Here is an 18050-nt window from a genome sequence, read left to right on the forward strand (position 1 = left end):
AAATGGGAATGGGGAATGATCTACAGAATGGGGACTTACCGGGTCCTCCAAGGTCGGAATGACCCGGTAAGTCCCCATTCTGTCAGACCGGACCCGGACCCGGGTTTGGAGGCAGCCATGGCACTAATAGCGCCATGGCTGCCTCCAAAACATAAATGTAGTAACTGAGCTTTAAAAACAGTACAAACCCAGAGCAAAAGATGAAAGAACAAAAATATTTTGGCAACATCAGTCTACCGATCTTCCCTGCCAGATCATCTGCTGCCAACTTTCTATTCTATCCAATCCCTCTTCACATTTGACCCCTCCACCCCACCTCCTTACATCTACCTCTTCTTAACACCATTCCAGTTAAGAGTTAACCACCATTCCTGAGGAATAAAAGAACCCTCATTGTGCCCTTTTGACAGAGGTTGAAGTGGGCGGAAGCGGTGCTCCTATACGTTTTATTTTTAAGCTTCACTGTTCCTATAATTTTATTTTTAAAAAGAAACCATTCCGGAATGGTTTCGTTTTAAAATAAAAGTATAGTAAGAAGTTGAAGCTTGCACTTCAGTGCACAGCACTGAACATTACCATAAACTTGCAGGTGTGTTTGTTTGGGGGCTTGGATTGTGTGTCTGAGGGGGTGCAGCAATGGGGTTTGTGGAGAGTGGGGTCAGACCAGCGGGGAACATAGTTCCACTACTTATTTTTGTACACTTCGACCACTGCCTTTCGACCTGTCTGGAGAGAATCTAGGATGTCGCCTCCTCTCCGCTGTGAAGGCTAAGCAATGTAGCCCCCGCTCCTATTCCTTCTCAGATTCAGTGCACTCCACAGTGCCTCTCTGAACACTTTGGCTACCACCAGCAGGCCGCGTGTGGACCTGGTATTCTGTAGTGAAAGACTGTCCCCTTCTCCCAAGGAGTATGGGACCGGTTGTCACTAAAGAGTGCCATTTTAAAACACACAATTGTATTTTTTGCTGCATTTTTGCAGCACATTTTTAATTGCCTTCAGTGTGCGAGGTAGTGCTACTATGCAGGGGAGAGACAGGGTGCAGAGCAATTAGAAAGGTAACCAATAACCTTAATGTGACATACACATTTTCAAACATCTGCAAAATTGTATGGTGGATATGAAGGGTCACTATTATCATATATGAGGAAACGCTAGTCTATTAAACCATGAGCAAAGCTTTTTTTGGAATAGCATACACTGCAAACAGAATCACTTTTAGGGCCAGATAAGGCACAATGAGATTGAATGACTTGCCCAGGATCACACACTTGTGGCAAATACAGAATCTGGGGCTAGTCTGAAATGTAGATATTTGGCCAAGTACCTTTCCACCTTAAGTTGGTACAAATATTTGTTATTGTTTGGGGTTTAAATCTGAAAATAATGCTCCATTTTGTACAGATGACTTTAAAAGTCCACAAATCACATGATAAACCAACTTGATAATGCATACAGCGTTGTGGAAACATAAATAAAAAGTGCATGGGGTTCATTTTGTTTTGCATCCTAAATTGCATGAAAGTGACCAGTTCTATTTATGCTTTTGAGCGAAAGGGAGCTTCATTGCAATTTTAATTGTTTCCACCATATAGCAGAAACATAAACACTAAAACACACCAGAAACAGTCTTCACTCTTCACTTTTCCTCTATGTGTCTGGAAAAATGTAAATTCCTCTCACAATTAACAATTGTGGGAGGCACCTATAATGGATTCCTTTGGAATCTGCCTGCTTTTACTAGATGTAAAAGTCAGGCAGATCCCATTGGTTGTCAGCCAGCATGAAAATACATACTGGTGGAAAATGAAGCAGATTTGTCATGGGGGACCGGAAGAGCAAGCAAATGTGTTAAGTCTGCTCTGCTTTCCAAGTTCACCTGCCAAATCCTACAATATCATTCAGGCGTAAAAAATAGCGGTAAATGCTTTTTTTGCCAGTTTTTACACTCCGCATAACTTGGAAACTGACACCGTATGACTGTAGCTTTATTTTCCCCGCTGTGAATGGAAGGCTACAAGTTTCAGCATGGATATTAATAAGAAACTACACACAATCTACTACAGACACAAAGTGTAATGCAATGGATGACAACGTCAGTGTTTCAACCAGCGTGTAGCTTGTTCTGTACCCCCATAATTTCTAATCACCCAACAATCCCATTTAAATCACTTGTATAATTCTAAGAAAATAGTGCCCCAGCAATGGTCACTGCCAGTTACCTATACCCATAACCCTAAACACTGAGATAATTGGCCACAGTCCCGGGCATGCCTTACAATGAGGACAGGGAGGTCTTTGTCGCGCAGAGGCATGTTTCGGCGCCCTCCTCAAGCATGAATTGTTGCACTTGTGAACAGACGCCTGTTCTCTCTGTGCTGCCAGGTGCCTGTCTCTTAACCTTGCTTTTGTGTTCTGCACTCTGTGTGCCTCATTGTATTTGGAACGTTTGCTGTGTGCACTGCCCTTTCGTCAGATGATAGACTTCTTTCATATGCCCCTGTGGGCACCAATGGACATCGGCCGACCCGGATTGGATCCTGGACAGTCTTTCATTACCCATGGCAATGTTTCTTACTTGTCGCTCCAGCACCCGGAGCCTTCCTGGTGCCTTTGTTTCCCTGTCAGTATTCTCCCATTTCTCTTTTCTCAGCTTTCTCTCCATTTTCATGGCTCCTTTGTTGCTTGCTTTTTTTAAATTTCTTTTTTATTATATTTGGTTTAACAACGAATAAACCTTTACAAATTCAACATAGTTAAAAGGAAGAAGAATAAAAAGAAAGTAGTTTTGACAAAATGATGGACTCTTGATCATGGAATTTTCAGACGAAACTGTGTTCAGACTTCTATGGACTTGTGGACCTTGTTGTGTGGGTCTGTCGCTTGCCCACCGTCCACATGCCGTTCTGCGTAACCTCCCTGACCAGGTCCTAGTGCTCTCTGCTTTTGCTCCTTTTGCCTTATTTCATAGGTAGCCATCAGCTGCTCTGTAGGTTTCCGATCCTTCTCCTTTGATTTTGATCAGCAGCTGTATGGAGTAGGGGGTTGGGGGAAGGGCTGTTGGTACTGGTGTGCTTATTCCTAGTGCTAACTTCTTGTTTCTTTTTTTCAATTTGGAGGAACTTGGACAGACCTCTTCAACGGATATTTTTCCTTCCACATTTTTGCATATGGCCCCGCTGTTTGCATTTTGATCAACAAGCGGTTGAGCAATAGCAAAGGAGTTTATGAGAGATGGGCATGTAGGCTATTCCCACCACTGACAGACCCTGAGAGATCGATATGAGAATTAAGAGAACATTTTCCTCATTGGAGTGGTCACACAAATCCCACTGGCTACCAGGTAAAAGTCGGAAAGACCCCCGAAGTACTGCATTACAAGTCATCTTCCTTGTGGCAATCCTTGGCAGGAGAGTGGACAAAGTAAAAGAAAAGAACAGGGGTTGGGGACCCCAAATAGAAGTCACATTACACATCAACTTCTTCATGGCAGGCCATGGCAGGAGAGTTGGCCATGCCACCACGGTGAGCCAACTGTAGGATACCTTTTAAAGCCGGTTGAATAAGTAAACCGCATTACTAATGGCTGTTTTTTTCATGCTGTTACCCTTAAGGTCTGAGAAGAACACTACTGTGTGGATGGTGCAAGAGAGGGAAGACCTATTTGTCAAAGTTTCCCCTGAAGAAGTTCTCATATTTGTAGTATTTTTGTCGATAAAGAACGAAAAATGTTGGGTGTTTTTAGGTGTTGTATATTATGACAGCACCCACTAACAAACTATTGAATAGATTAGAACTTTGTGTTTGTAGATACAAGGCTTTGCCTAGCTAGAATACATGTTGCCAGCCCGCAAGGTGGGAGCTCCCTTAATTGAGTATTCGATAGATGTGGTCATTACAAGTGTGGGTGGAATGGTGCTTTTCGCTAGATAGTGGTTGTATGTGGTATTGACTGCGAGTATGCACGTTTGCACTTTGAGAAACAGTAAGAAAGCATCTTTTTAGCCAGGAGTTTTCCTGCAGTGTCTTGTATTTTAATTATTGTGCATATGTTTTTTTATATATTAATATAATAACGTTTTGTAATTCATTCATTTAGTCTTTAGGAGTGCTTGATATAATTTTTGTGGGCACATTAATGTTAGTGTTCTGCTCTCCTCTAAAGGGTCATAGCATGGAGGCAACGAGATTATAAAGTTAAGAAGCTATCGCATGCAGGTAATTGGGGATGAATCTCGGGGCCGTTTAAGCTCTCCCCAGTGTCTTTCTAGTGTTTTTGCTGAGTGGACCAAGAGTGCCAGCTGAAAGAAGAGAGCAGGGGTCGGGCCCCAAAGAAAAGTTACTTCACAAGTCATCTTCCTCGAGGCAGTCCTTGGCTAGAGAGTGCACCAAGAGGCCCGGGTGTAAAAAGAGAACCAACGGTCGTGGTCCCAACACAAAATAATCTGTGCTGTAAGAGGTCCTCTTCCTCGTGGCAGCACTGGGCAGAGGAGCGACCCAGGTGGCTCAAGTACAAAGATAAGGAGAAGAAACAGAAGATCAGGGGGAAGGGAATCGTTCCCCCTGGACTTGGTGGTCGAGTCCAGTGATACTTGGAGAAGGGAATCATTCTCCTGGTGTTCACCAACCATAAGCAATTGTTAAAGAAGCGAGCGGAAGGGAGTCATTACCCCTGGGTAGTTTTGTGAATTATAGTTTTTTCGAACTATCAACCAGGAGAAGGGAGTCATTCTCCTGGGAACTGAACTTTGCGTTATTTAGACTTTAGTTTAAAGTGTAAGGGTCAGAAATAGGATTTGCCACACAGCTGTGGACTTTTTAAGTTACGGACATTCTGACAAACCCATCAGTATTTTAGTTAAGGCAGGGAAACCCCTCTTAGAGTTAGGGAAAGTTCGGTTTTCTCTTTCCTTTTATTTCACTAATAAAAGGAAAGAGAGACCACTATGCCACCTGTGTGTTGGTCTCCTCCTTCTGCATCCTTACAGTAAGGAGAGGCGCCAAGTGAACCCGGGGCCATGGTGCAGATGGGCGTGGGTGCAGAGGATCCAAGGTAGGGGCACCCCCGGCAAAAAGAAAAGAGGAAGCCGTCATATTTAAAGGCGCATAACATGCACATACTTGCCCCACAAAGCTTTGGAGGAATGTACTTTTGGGCAGCACCGGATAAACAGCCTCATGACATTGGTCCCGAGGCATCAGCCCAGAAGTACTTCAGGCAGAGGAGGGGAGGAAAGGATGGGGTAAATAATTTGTCAGGTAATCCAATTCCCTATAAACGTCTTGCCTCTTCCCACAACTCAGTATTTTGACCACGCATGCCACAAACCAGCCAAGGAAGAGCACGTCCTACAGATGTAGCCAATTCTGAATTATCTTTGTCCATAACACAAAAGCAGTAGGATCTCTTGCTGATATCTGTAGGCTGCAGGACTACTTAAAACGCAGTAAACAACTGCCTAAATGGTTCGGGTTGGCGTGTATAAGTCTTATAGAATACAGGAGTTCAGAATGTATACTACTTAAATTACCCAAGATTACAGTACTACACTGCGCTGCATAACGGTCATCTTGCTTTCCTCGTCCTGGGCAACGAGTAAGACGCGTCAGTTAATGTGTTGGTCTCTGTACAGGGCAGCAACATAGAAGAAGGGTTACACTGCAACGCCCATTTATCACTGTGAAAATATGATATGGGTAAGGCAGGTGTGGACTGGGAAATAAAAGAAGCATTTGATTGTTTTTTAAAAGTGGCCCCATTTTACATCTTGTAAGCGAAAATAGCATCTTAATGCAGAAATACAAGAAATTCTAAGTTCTGTCAGAAAAAGAGGCCCATAGTGCAGATGACCCTGAGTTCCTGGCGTCCAGTGTCAGTACATATATCTTGGGCAAAACAGGGCCCTCTCCCTTAAGGCGCTTTATGGTGCAGTTTACAGCCCTGACCTGGCCAGACTTTGAGAAAAAAAAATTCTAGGCTCTAAAACGAACTGTCCAACATTCATGAATTACAATGTGCGATCTTTCTCAACACAGTTTGATTAATACCGTTTGGGGGGAGGGGGAGTCTCGTTTTTGGGAAACCTTGTGTTAGTAGGTGCATTTCAAAGTACATTGGACTAGTGACATTGGTTGAAACAACCAGATGCAAATGTCCTAAATCATTAAAAAAAATAGCCCCACAAAATTGGCCAATATTGAACTGTGTGTTTAGGAACCTGTATAAATGTGCATTCTGACACATTTGGAATGCGTTTAAAGCATAATGGGCCACATATAAAGGATACAAGGTATAATTTGCAACATTCACTAGAACAGCTCCTGGTTGCCCAGAAGAAGATACTGCTTACTCTGAGATGCCAAATACCCAGGAGCTGCCTTAAGCTCCTGTTAATTGAATCCTTAATTTTAATTGTACCCTTTTGCAGACACTCAAATATCGCATTTTCTAGGCACCCTCAAATTTCACAATTAGCCCAAACTTGCTAGGATTTTAATGTTATTCCCTCTTCTCCAACCATCACCTTTGCTCTCAGTCCTTGCTTTTTCTGTCATCCTTCCTCTCACATTCACTTTTTCTCTTACTCTCTCACCCTTTCTCGCTCATATTTCCTCTTGCTCATCATCGACACCCTCTATCAATGGCGTCCTCCATTGCTCCATTCTCCATTCTCATTCCATTACACACTTGCACCCCTTATCCCACCCTCACTTAAAACGTTGCACGCTCCTCCTTGCACCCTGGTGCCTATAAATGCAAAATGCAAAGAACAACGGTAAACACAAAAACTATTGGCATTGCCAATGCCTGTTTTTCATTGTGCCAGGTCCATTTGGCTGAGACAAAAAAAGGCAGAGTAGCATAGGGGTGTCCCATGAGTTTAGCAGCACATATTCTGCTCTCCTGACCCATGTGATCATGGATCATGGCATTTCTTCCCTGTGTCCCAGGTACAGCATTTATGATTGCTTAACATTTAGCAAGTGTTGACGAGGGAACAAGCTATTAGCATTTAGCTTGATTGCCGAAAGGTTCATTGGCTGCTTCCGTTGGCATTTTATTCAGTTTCTAAATGTTGATTATAGCGACGTGGCCTTTTCAGAGCAATCAGAACAGTGGAATCGCCTTCACCAGGGTGGCAACAATCTGTGACTACTTAAGTACATTGAGCGTGTCCGCAAAGCACGTGGGTCCAGCCCACCAAACCATATCTGGAAAGAGTAAATGTACTGGTTACATCAACCACTGGCAACTTTATTAAAAGCATCCCCTGGTCCCAGATCCAGGTGGTGGCTTTAGAGCCTGGAATATAATGTGCAGATTTATTGGCGTAACCAAGAGCTTCAGACTTTAGAAAAAATGACACTGGCTTGTACCTGCCTCACCTTTTCTTCCTCAATTGTGGTGTCAACCCCTGTGAGGCATCCCTTAAAGTAAGAGATGCAGGAATCATCACCCTTAAACCCAGAGTGAAAAGGTAGCGATCACTGCAAAGGGATGCCTGGAGGGGATCAGCGTTACAATTAAGGAGCAAAAGGAGAAAAGGGAGGCAGCACTTATGCAAGCCGCATGCCACCCATTAGGCCATGCCCCCTTTAAAAGCTCCTTTCTACCTCGATTCTCTTTTGTAAATATCGAGTCTCACATTCGGAATTATATGCTTGATTTATTGTTATTTGCCTTCAGTAGGGTTGCCGAAGTGTCCCAGCTTCCCCTTTGTGGACTCACCGGCTCTCTGTGGCATGCTGTAGTTCTCCCGCGGTAAGCATACAGCGGCTCTTCAGCATCCCGTTCCTTCTCCCCGGGTTTGCTGACCTTGATTCGGGGCTTCCATGTCCCTCGCGGTTCCTGCTTGCCTGCGAGGTGCTTTTCTATGCTCGAGCAGCACGTGGGCTACTTTTTGGTACCCATGTATGCCAGGAAGACTTCCCTTCTCTTCCTCTCGTGTCGTCCTTGCCGTAGACCGTGCCCTGCAGTCTTCCTCCCTTGGCTTTCTCTGGGAGCCGGTCAGCTCCACGGTCTTCTCAGCAACACAGCAGTCCCTCGGTCAGCACTGAGAGGACAAGATTCCCCCAGCCAGCATCTGCCTCCTTTCAGCTGCTTCAGTGTTTTAAATGTGCCAGCACCATTTATGCACTTGCAACCACTAGAGCGCTGCTTGTGCTTTTGTTCTTTATGGATCTTTTATACTCCACTCACCTTTCTCGTCACAGTACTTTTACATTCATGGACAGGGAAGTGAGTTCTTGGTGACTTATATACAGAGCATGGGAAAGAATTCTTAGTAGTTTCTATGGGTGGGTGAAGGGAGTTTATACAATATGCCATCAAGGAATGGGTAATGGAGGGGGTATCCCTCAAAGAAATTTGGGATACCATGTCTCGTCCGATGATGTGATGTCACTCCCTTGACGGTTGCCTTCTCCATGTGATCCTCCAGCCACCCCCAGATTTAGGATCAGTTAGCGGCTGCCGTGCCCTGGCCAGATGGGGAGAGGTCACTGCTGGGAAAGAAGTAATGACACCATCGAATTCATCAAAGTACCTTAAGCAAAAGATCAAGGACAACTGCCCTACCAGTCCTGTGAGGTCCACTATCTCAAGGACACTTCTCATTGGGGCTTTTAGGAAAACTTTGTATTCCCCAGGGGCGACTCTCTGGCCACTGAGGCCACGTATATCTAAAGAAAATCAACTCCTGTTCCAGGAAAGACTAAACAACTCTTTGATTAACAGACCTTTGCTACCTGATTCTTTGATTTAGATGTCCTGCTAATTTTAATTCCAGACAGATAGAGTCGCTGTTCTGATTAGCCTGATAATTCATCCAGAATTGTTTTTCTTCACTGCTTCCTGGTCTTTATGCACTTGTGATATTGACCCCTATCTTGTCATTGCACTTCTCCTTCTGGAACCTTGCACTTAACTGATGCAGAATGTTACAAGGCCTGTGAACGAATATGTAGTTTGCCCTACCACACCATAACGTCAGTGTGTTCCAAGCTGCAGCCTTAGAAAGTAACCGATAAATACATGTTTGCAAACTATGTGAAAGGTTTTCCAAACACATGCTTTTATAAACGCAAAGGGAATTCTAACCCCAGCTGAAGCTTATTACGTTTAAAGGCATTGCAGAGCCTGAACATGAGCTTGCTCCCCAGCTCCCAGCCACCCACCACTTAACCTGACAAAATAAAGACATAAGTAGAGATATGCAAGTTGATCTTTTTTGTGCATCTAGGAATGGAGTTTGTATTTCAGAGATACCTAAGAGTATTCTTATCCTCGGCAGTGACGTCTTTATGGGAGGGCAAAAGGAGAACTTGCCCTGGACCTCCACCTTGGAGGGGGCCCCCGCAAGATTGTCTAATCTAAAGATGTTAGTGATCATTGTTTACAAAACTTAAATAGCACTCATTAAGATATTTTATGGCGTGTTGATGAGGCGTTGAACCTATTGCCTGTCTGTTGCAACAAATACTTTCTGCTCTGATCAATTCATCCTGTAATGCTTTCTGTGTTCACTGTCACACACATAGTTTGTGGGTTCACTACAACTCCTGTAGCAATCTCACTTTTCTATGGGAATACTATTGATCATGTGCAATAGCCAATGTTGACATGCATACTGATAAATGTGAGTGCTGCGTTGGTTCAGAAGATAGCTCAGTGTGTTAAGCACTAGCTGCAGAGATTTATGTTCATATGCAAGATTATAATACTGAATTCCAGCAAGGCCAACTCAGCCTTTCCTATGTTAGAATTTGATAAATCTGCAGGTATGTGTACTTTGTGTTGTAGTGCAACAGGTGCTATTTTCAGCAGTGTTCCTGTAACTGTGGTTGCTATAAAAAATAAAAACGAATACAGCATCAGTATGGTGAAGATCTAGAAATTGGTTTCTGCAGATGGAGGCTTTTAAAACCTAGGCAGCTACCTTAAATAAAGACTATGGGCTTCATTTCAAGTCTGGCGACAACCGTGCCGGTAAAACCGGCAGGTTGCCAGTTGCCACCGTACTTGCAAACTTTTCTGGTGCCTGACTTCACGGAAACACCAGGGCATTACAGCCCCGGCAGTCTGTGAAGTCAGGCACCGGAAAATGTAAATCCCCATTCCCATTTGAGTGTGCAACAGTGCTGGTGCTTCCATGAAAGTCTGCGGGCGGGTGCCATTCTGCCCGCCAGGTCTGACCCTGGCGGGCGGGACAGCACCCGCCCACAGACTCGTAGTGTGCCGGTTCGGTAACAGTGGTGCTGATAAGCCTACCGGCACCGTTGTTAATAGACCGGTACACTTATAATGAGGCCCAATAAAGTGTTAGTCAGAGAAGTGATTAGGTATGCATATTCAAGACTGTGGAACCAAAGCGTTCATGCTTCTATCCTGGCTTCCCCAGCAGACAATACAGTGATCCTGGACGAATCAACTTATTTCACTGACATTATTGTACTGTCTTCCTTGAAAAGGTTACCTTTTCACATGTTGGGGGTATTGTTTAGCCCATTCATTACCCGAACTTACTTTTCATGTAGGTCCTTTCAGCGGAAAAGGTCCTAGACAGAAGAGAGCGGATCAGATATTGCAAGCCTCTGGCAAGCATATTTTAAGGTCTGCTCATTTGGCACAAAAAAAAACTGTTTGCTTTTTTGTACAACCGAAAGTTTTTTGTGTATATTTATAAATAACAATTTCACAAGCCTGTGTTTTGGACCAATTTAAAGCATTACAATACAAAAGAGAAACCCAGATGTAATCTTTTAGGATCACATCAAATATTATGTTGGCACCTACATACTTCCCTTGATGATCCACACAATGAAGCTAGAATCATTCCCATTTTGCATAATGAGCTTCTATAACATTTTGCTTTTAAAATTGTCATCTTAGGTTATGTGGTTGGTCTACTTTCTAAATCACTTCTCTAAAATGGGATTATTTTAGTTCATGGTATGTACTAGAAAAGCAAGTGGTAAACTGCAGAAATTGCGGAGTGGGTGCAAATCCCAGCATCACCTTTTAACCATTGTGTAATCCTGGGCATCTCATTTAATCTTTCACTGCCTAATATGTCACAATTGTCAGTCTCTAAATCATTCACAATTGTCACCCTTCTGAGTGATTTGATCTCAGGGTATGACCTTCACAACAGCTTCACACATGGTTCAACTAGCTATAGTGTTGCTTCCTCTATACTAATAGTGAACATTGATATATTGCACACCACAGCCAGCTGTTTTTTTGCTCTGTAATGGCAACCCTACTTGAAAACCATGTCCCTCTTCTAATCTCAATCTGTCTGGATGCGTGTACCCTCCTCGTAGTTTCTAATCTTCATCCACTATCTATTCTATGGTAGCTGTATCTTTCTCCTTGCTTCTAATTGGTCTTTTGTATCCATGCTCGAGCATTTTTGCATTCTGTGAGAGAGCTAATCTGAGTTTGTCTATTCTGGATTATATGTGCCTTTTACATACGATCTGTGTCCTGAATCATGTATACTATGACTGATGTACCTTCCTCGTTACTGCTAATGATGTAAAATGGCCTGTACCTATGCTAGAATGCAAGTAGCCTTGTCGTGGAGTGATAATGTTGGCCTTGAAATGCTACTTCTTTATCTTTCTTATTACAGCAAGAATGAAGAGTAAGGAGACTGAAAATACCGTTGGCTATTTTAATAGCTGCGAGGTAACATGCCAAACTATATGTTGTGATCGCGATGACGGGGGCACGACCAGATATTCTGGATACCTTAATTAATTTGGCTTGATGGAGGGGGGCCCCCAAAGGTGTCCCTGCCCCGGCCCCCCAAGTGCTTATGATGGACCTGACCCTGGGTGAAGTGAGTGTTTATATCAAAAATGAATTAGGTGAAAATCAAAGTGGGACCTGGGCCCGGTATGTGCAGTGAATCACTTCAGTCTCCTAAACTGATGTCGCAAGATAATATGGCTGTGCAGCCAAAGCTGACCTATCATGAACTGGCAAAATATAGGCATGCTAAAATGTAGGTGCAGTCAGAAGCTGTGTGGCATGAAACGTAGTGCTGCTATCCAGACCCTGCGATTACAATGATCCCCCGTGCACATCAGGAACAAAGCGGGCCACTTAGACAGTGCACACGCTAGGTCTGCTGAGATGGAACACATCCCTTTGGTAAAGAGTGGGTGTTGGACTCTGGAAAGAAGAATGCAGCTGCTTCCAGTTATCTAGAGTTGAAACAAAATGCAGGGTTGCTGTGCTGTGCCCCCAATGTAAAAGCAGTAGGTTCCTGGAGGTGCACTTAGATTCTTCTCTTAGCTAACCCCTAACCTGTTCAAAGATAATTGGGAGGTCTGCTTCAGTTTGCTGGATTAAATGTAATCATATATTTTGTCCTACAAAGGTCCTATTCTCTCAAAGTACCCAGGATGGTTTCCAGCCCAGTCATGGAAAGTGCTGGTAAAAGTGCTCGGAATTCTTTGACTGGCACTTTTGGCTGACTGACAAACTTGTTTCACTGATTTACCTCCAGCTGTAGTTAAATCAGGCCACCACCGCAAAAACACACCTGGGATTTCTGGCACCAGTATTACCAGTGCCACAAATACTGGCAATCCTCTCTATGGTGTCCTATGGAACGCCAGGGAATGGGGATTTACCGTCCTTTCTGCCACTTGTAATATCACAGTAATGCTGGGATATCAAGCAGTGGAAACGGTAGGTTAGTTTGCCGGTATCCCACTGTGATTCTGGTGTCCAGTTTTGATACAAGCAAATAGACAAATTAAATGTATTTTGTAGATGGTTTGTTTTATTAAGGTATATCTATTTTTCCAGGAACTCTTTGGAGTTTCTTTTTTATTTCATGATATTGTTTGGCATGTAGTGACTTTTCCCATTGGTATGGTCTCAAATTGCTCTAAAGTCCAAGGTATGAGAAATTAGTCAGTTGAATCTAGAATGTGTGTGTGCATTGTGGTGTGGTCTCTTTTAAGTCGCAATGACGGGGTATGTCAATAAATACAGCCCTGTGTCAGCACGCAGGGCAGTGCATGAGCAGGGACCAAAGACCATAGATGCTGTGTCTGTGTCTCTGTTCGTGGCGGGGAGGGCATCCGTACACCTAGGCCCGCTGGTCCCATTAGGACACCACATGAATTATGGTCAATATGAAGGAGGGTAGGGGTGGCAAAGTCTCTACTAGCTACCCATATCGAGATGGCATCTGGGTGGGTACTGTAAAATAGTCTGAATAGTATGCCGTGCAGGAGACTCATTATGTGTCCAGCCAGATTTATTTTTTATAATTGGGGCTAGCTGCATTTTTAAGGCAGAGGTGTTGTGTGATGTGTTTTTTGAGTGGTGTGTGGTGGCAGATTTATGTGGGTGAGCAGCCTTGCCATTGTTTATTTTCTGTGAGCATGGAGGGTAATACGGACCTGTGTGTTCTGGCTTGTTTCTTGACTTCGTAGATGTGGCATGTATTCTGTCCTGTTGTCTGTTGGAGCTAGTTTTCTCCGGTTTCTGTGCATTTTATTTGCAGGTTCATGGCTGCCCTGGCCTATGTGAGAGGTGCTAGAATAACCCAATGTGAGGCATGGGTTTGGTGAAAAAAAAAAAGCTGGTATGGTGGGCACCACCTATTTTTCAAGGAGTCACTCATAAAATCTTTAGAATTTTCCCAAAATGATAGTTTCTTGATTTTTGAGGTGCAGACCGCAAAAAAAAAACCCAGAGACACCTGAGTACGTGAAGAATCTATATGCAGAAAGCAGAGTACATCACACCCTACTAGGCGGTCGCTCTCTCTCCTGTACCTCTATTAGCGGTTACTTTGGGTTAGTGAAAGAATATATCTATATATATATTTATGCAACGTGCAAGGTAAAAGTATATCCAAATTCTGTGCTTTCTTGGCATGAGAGTAGATATATCTTCAGTTTGAAGTTGATGTATATTCCCACTGTTCCTAAGGTGTACTATTGCCTGGAAGATAGCTAATAACCAAGCTAGGTTGATGTAATAATAAGAGCTTTAATTTTGCCAATGCATTTTGGAGAACATTTTCTCCTTCGTCAGGGCTGTGTTCTCTATTCACAGTCAACATTACAATTTCATAAATTGGAAAAAGGTAGGTTTGCAAAGTGTATGTGAATCTAAATACCTTAATTATGTATGAAACTCGTGTAGAGTCCATTGAACTGTGTGAATTTCAAAGCAAAAGTTCCTAAAGCATAATAGTGCCAGAGTGCTGCATTGTGCTATATTTGCGTATTCTGTGTCCTTTCAACAGGGATGGGTTTTGTGTAGTGCTTGTCTATTTAGTTATTTTGTAGATGGTTTGTTTTATTAAGGTATATCTATTTTTCATACAACCTTGATTGGACATTCCCTTTATTTTGGACTGTTATTCTTTGCTGTTTGAGTCGCTACTGAATAACATTCACACCACTCATGACAGTATAGCCTTCCCTTTACTAGAAAAGGAGAAGGAGGTATATCTTCTAACTAAGAGATAGCTGCTGCTATTTGTGGGGGCTCAGGCTAGAGCTTGGTGGACCCACCATCAAGAAACGAGGCCTTCCCTCCACTGTCAACAATCAGGGCACAGTAGGGGGTTCTATCCAAGTAGAAGACAAGAATTAAGAGTGTTTATTTGTCTATTTTTTAATACTATGTTGGACATATTCACTAAAAAAGTGAATACGTACAAAATATTTCTGATTTATTCACTACTTGTGAGATTAAAAGTCTGTTTTATTTAAGAAAGGGATATAGAAAAAAATGGTTTCTATAGTAAACTGGACATCAGTAAAACTGATAAAGTCATGAAAGCTTTTGTTCAAAAGGTCATTTTTGAATATGCTAATTAGTGATTATATATATGAGCAATATTAGGGATGATCCAAATCCTATATTAAAGAAGGTGGGGTTTGAGAGTGCCTAATTGCAGGCCAGGTTGATTCAAATGACCTAAGATGGTTGAAAGTGAGTTTAAACTGCAGTGTTCAGAAATGGGATGAGGACAGACCGGATTTGGGGAGCTCAAAGGAGTGACTTGGGAGGGTCTGTAGGCAGGCAGCATGGGGTTTCAGGCTTAACAGCAAAATGGTGATAAGCAAGTTTACAATGGAAATATAACAGACTACGTTACAATGATATAACACAAGGGCAGTTTATTACGTGGGAACTGGAATTAAATAACTTGCAGAGGTGAACAAAGGGCAATATGAGAGGTTTGTGGATAGGGAGAGAAGGTACCATGGGCTCAATGGATGGATAATCATGGGTAGCTGAAGAACACTTATCGTTTTTGCAAAAATGTACTTGCTGGTCGATTCCTATTGTTCTTTTAAAATTAACTTGCTGCTAGAGTTGACTGCTCACATTCTATTGTGCTGCTAGATTCGTTATTGACTAATATTTTTTCAACTGATTTTAGTATTCTGACCATTTTTAACCACGCTCATATATGTTTTAGTTACTTGAGTCCTAATTGCCATAGTTGTTTTCCTCTGGTTCTTGCAGCGTGCTACGAGCTTACATTTCTCTTGCCATCTTGCTTGCTTCAACGATAGCTGATAGAACTACAGTTCCCTTCTGTATTGTAGCTCTTTGGTTATTACATATTTGCATACCTGGCACGTGAGGAACAGCCGGTATGTACTGGGCGTGGTGTCAGTGCATCCATATCCTCTGCTGCTGTAGGTCCCTCTCCCCTATCCAACTTTCTACCTTTATTAATTTGCATTCCTTGGACGCAATTGAAATTGAGGAAAGCCAAACAGGTAAGGACACACATGATGTTTGCAATTTTCTCAAACACTCTAGGCTCAAGGATGTTTTAGAACGCTACACTACTTCTCCTTCACAAGCACAGCTGTCACAACCTTCACCCAGTGCTGGGACGAGTCCTTTGAACCTTACTCTCTCTGACATCGAACGTAATAGTAATGATCCTCTGGAGACTGCATCTAAGTAAAGTACTACGTTTGATTCGACTGAGCTCTTTCCGTTTCCTATGGAATGGAATGCAATGCAATAACTCCACCATTAGACACATTTAAAAAAACAATTTGTATTAGTTTAACGCCTGACAAAGTTACTGATATATCGACTTGTCACATTAATAGTGCTGCATTTACTCAATGTGAAATGAACACTGTTTTATTAAATAACCGTTCTCTTGTAAAACACGGCATAAACATAGCTGACTTAATCGAGAGCCAGAAACTTCTTCTTGTTTGTTTAACAGAATCTTGGCTCAAGGATACCACTAACCATGCTGCATCTTTGGCCTTACTATCTGGTTTTAAATAGTTAGGACTGACCGCCAACATGGGAAAGGGAGGTGGGGGACTCTGCCATTATCCTTCCATTAGAAAGATGTCAGTATACCTTTATCAAGATATGGGTCAACTGTAACACTACTATCGGTGTACTTACCCTTTATCGACCCCCTATGTTTACACCACTATTTGGGGAACCGCCTTTGAAGATTACAGGAGGCTTAATGAAACCCTCCTCATATATCTTAATATTAGGTGATTTCAACTATTGGGCCTATCATGACGATGACCATGAGGCTGGCTCTCTCCTTTCCTCTCTCCAAGCTATCGGATTCTCTCAATTGATTAAGGATCCTACCTACCAGGACGGGCACATTCTTGACTGGGTTCTCATCTTTACCATCAACATCACCTCACTTGACATTTCCAACTGCCCATGGTCTGATCACTACCTGATCACTTTCTCACTCTTGCTGCCTTCTAAGTTAGTTAAAATTAATACCAACTCTAGAATTCTTACTAAAGTCAGGAACACTCACAGGATTTCTCCTGAAGCCTTTGCGAATACAACCTGTCCCTTGCTGCTTAGTAGTCTCATTTATTCTTACGAGACCTGCTCTCTTACAAAACAATTTTGGGATGTCAGAGCTTGTGCCATTGACATCCTAGCTCCTGTGGTGACCAAGAAGATGAAAACTGAAACCCTAGGTAAAACTTGGTTTTCCAATAACCTCCTTGAGCTTAGGAAAATAAAGAGGCAGGCCAAAAGAGCCTGAAATAAATTGCCTTGTCAACTGAGACTGCTAATTAAAAGAATTCAATTATTCTGCTAAAACGGATATTATCAGAAAGAACTTTTCACCATTCTTAAAGAATTTGAGCACAAAGCTAGCACCTCCCCAGCCGCTATAAAAAGCCATTCATTGTGTGCTAAAGTTCACCAAGGTTTTGCCTTCAAACTGAATTCTCACCGAGCTACTATATTAGCTCATCGTTCAGACTTAGGATAACAGACAAAGAGGTCAACACTTCTGAGATCTCTTCATCTACTGTACCCCTCCAGACTAACAAGTTGTGCTTCAGTAAAGTTTTCAGAATAAAGATTGGTAGTGATCTTAAACCCTCCTTCTGCCCTGGTGAAGTATGCCCGGCCAGTATTATTAAGGATTCCATCCATTGTTTGGCTCCTTTCATTACTAAAATGGTCAATTCTTAATTTTCCTCTTTGCTGGTGCCGGCTATTCTTAAAAATGTTTGGATTACTCCAATCCTTAAAAAGGAAATATTAGATCCTAATATTGTTGGGGAGGTGTGGCTAGCAGAAGTAGTCATCAAATCTCTAGCTCTTGCCGGATCCGACTTTGATAAGCTTCTAAAGCAAAAAATAACAAACGCCTGAGCTGGAGAATGCAACACTGGTGGTGAAAGGTGGGCGGGTTTTATTGAGTCAACGGTCAGAAAGCAGCTTTGCACAATCTGGCAGTAATGCTGCCGGATGAGCGTTCTCGGATCGCTGAAAGAAGTAGAGAGTGTGTTTCTCTCGCCAAGCAGACGAGGGGGCTCTCCCTCAGTCAGCTGATCAAACAGGAGGCACGCGGGGGGGGGGTGCTGGAGGTGTCGACGCACCAAGGTTGAGAACAGCGAGAGGTGACGGTGGGGCACAGTGCTCCCACCCCCAAGAGCAGCTGACAGCCCAGGCTGCCTGGCCCTGAGAAAGGAAGCCGGCTGCAGAGCGGAGGCACCAAAACCACGGTGGTGAGCAAGCAGCGCCTAGG

This window comes from Ambystoma mexicanum, chromosome 1p (assembly GCF_040938575.1).
Source record: "Ambystoma mexicanum isolate Mex_15411 chromosome 1p, UKY_AmexF1_1, whole genome shotgun sequence".
Lineage (NCBI taxonomy): Eukaryota > Metazoa > Chordata > Amphibia > Caudata > Ambystomatidae > Ambystoma > Ambystoma mexicanum.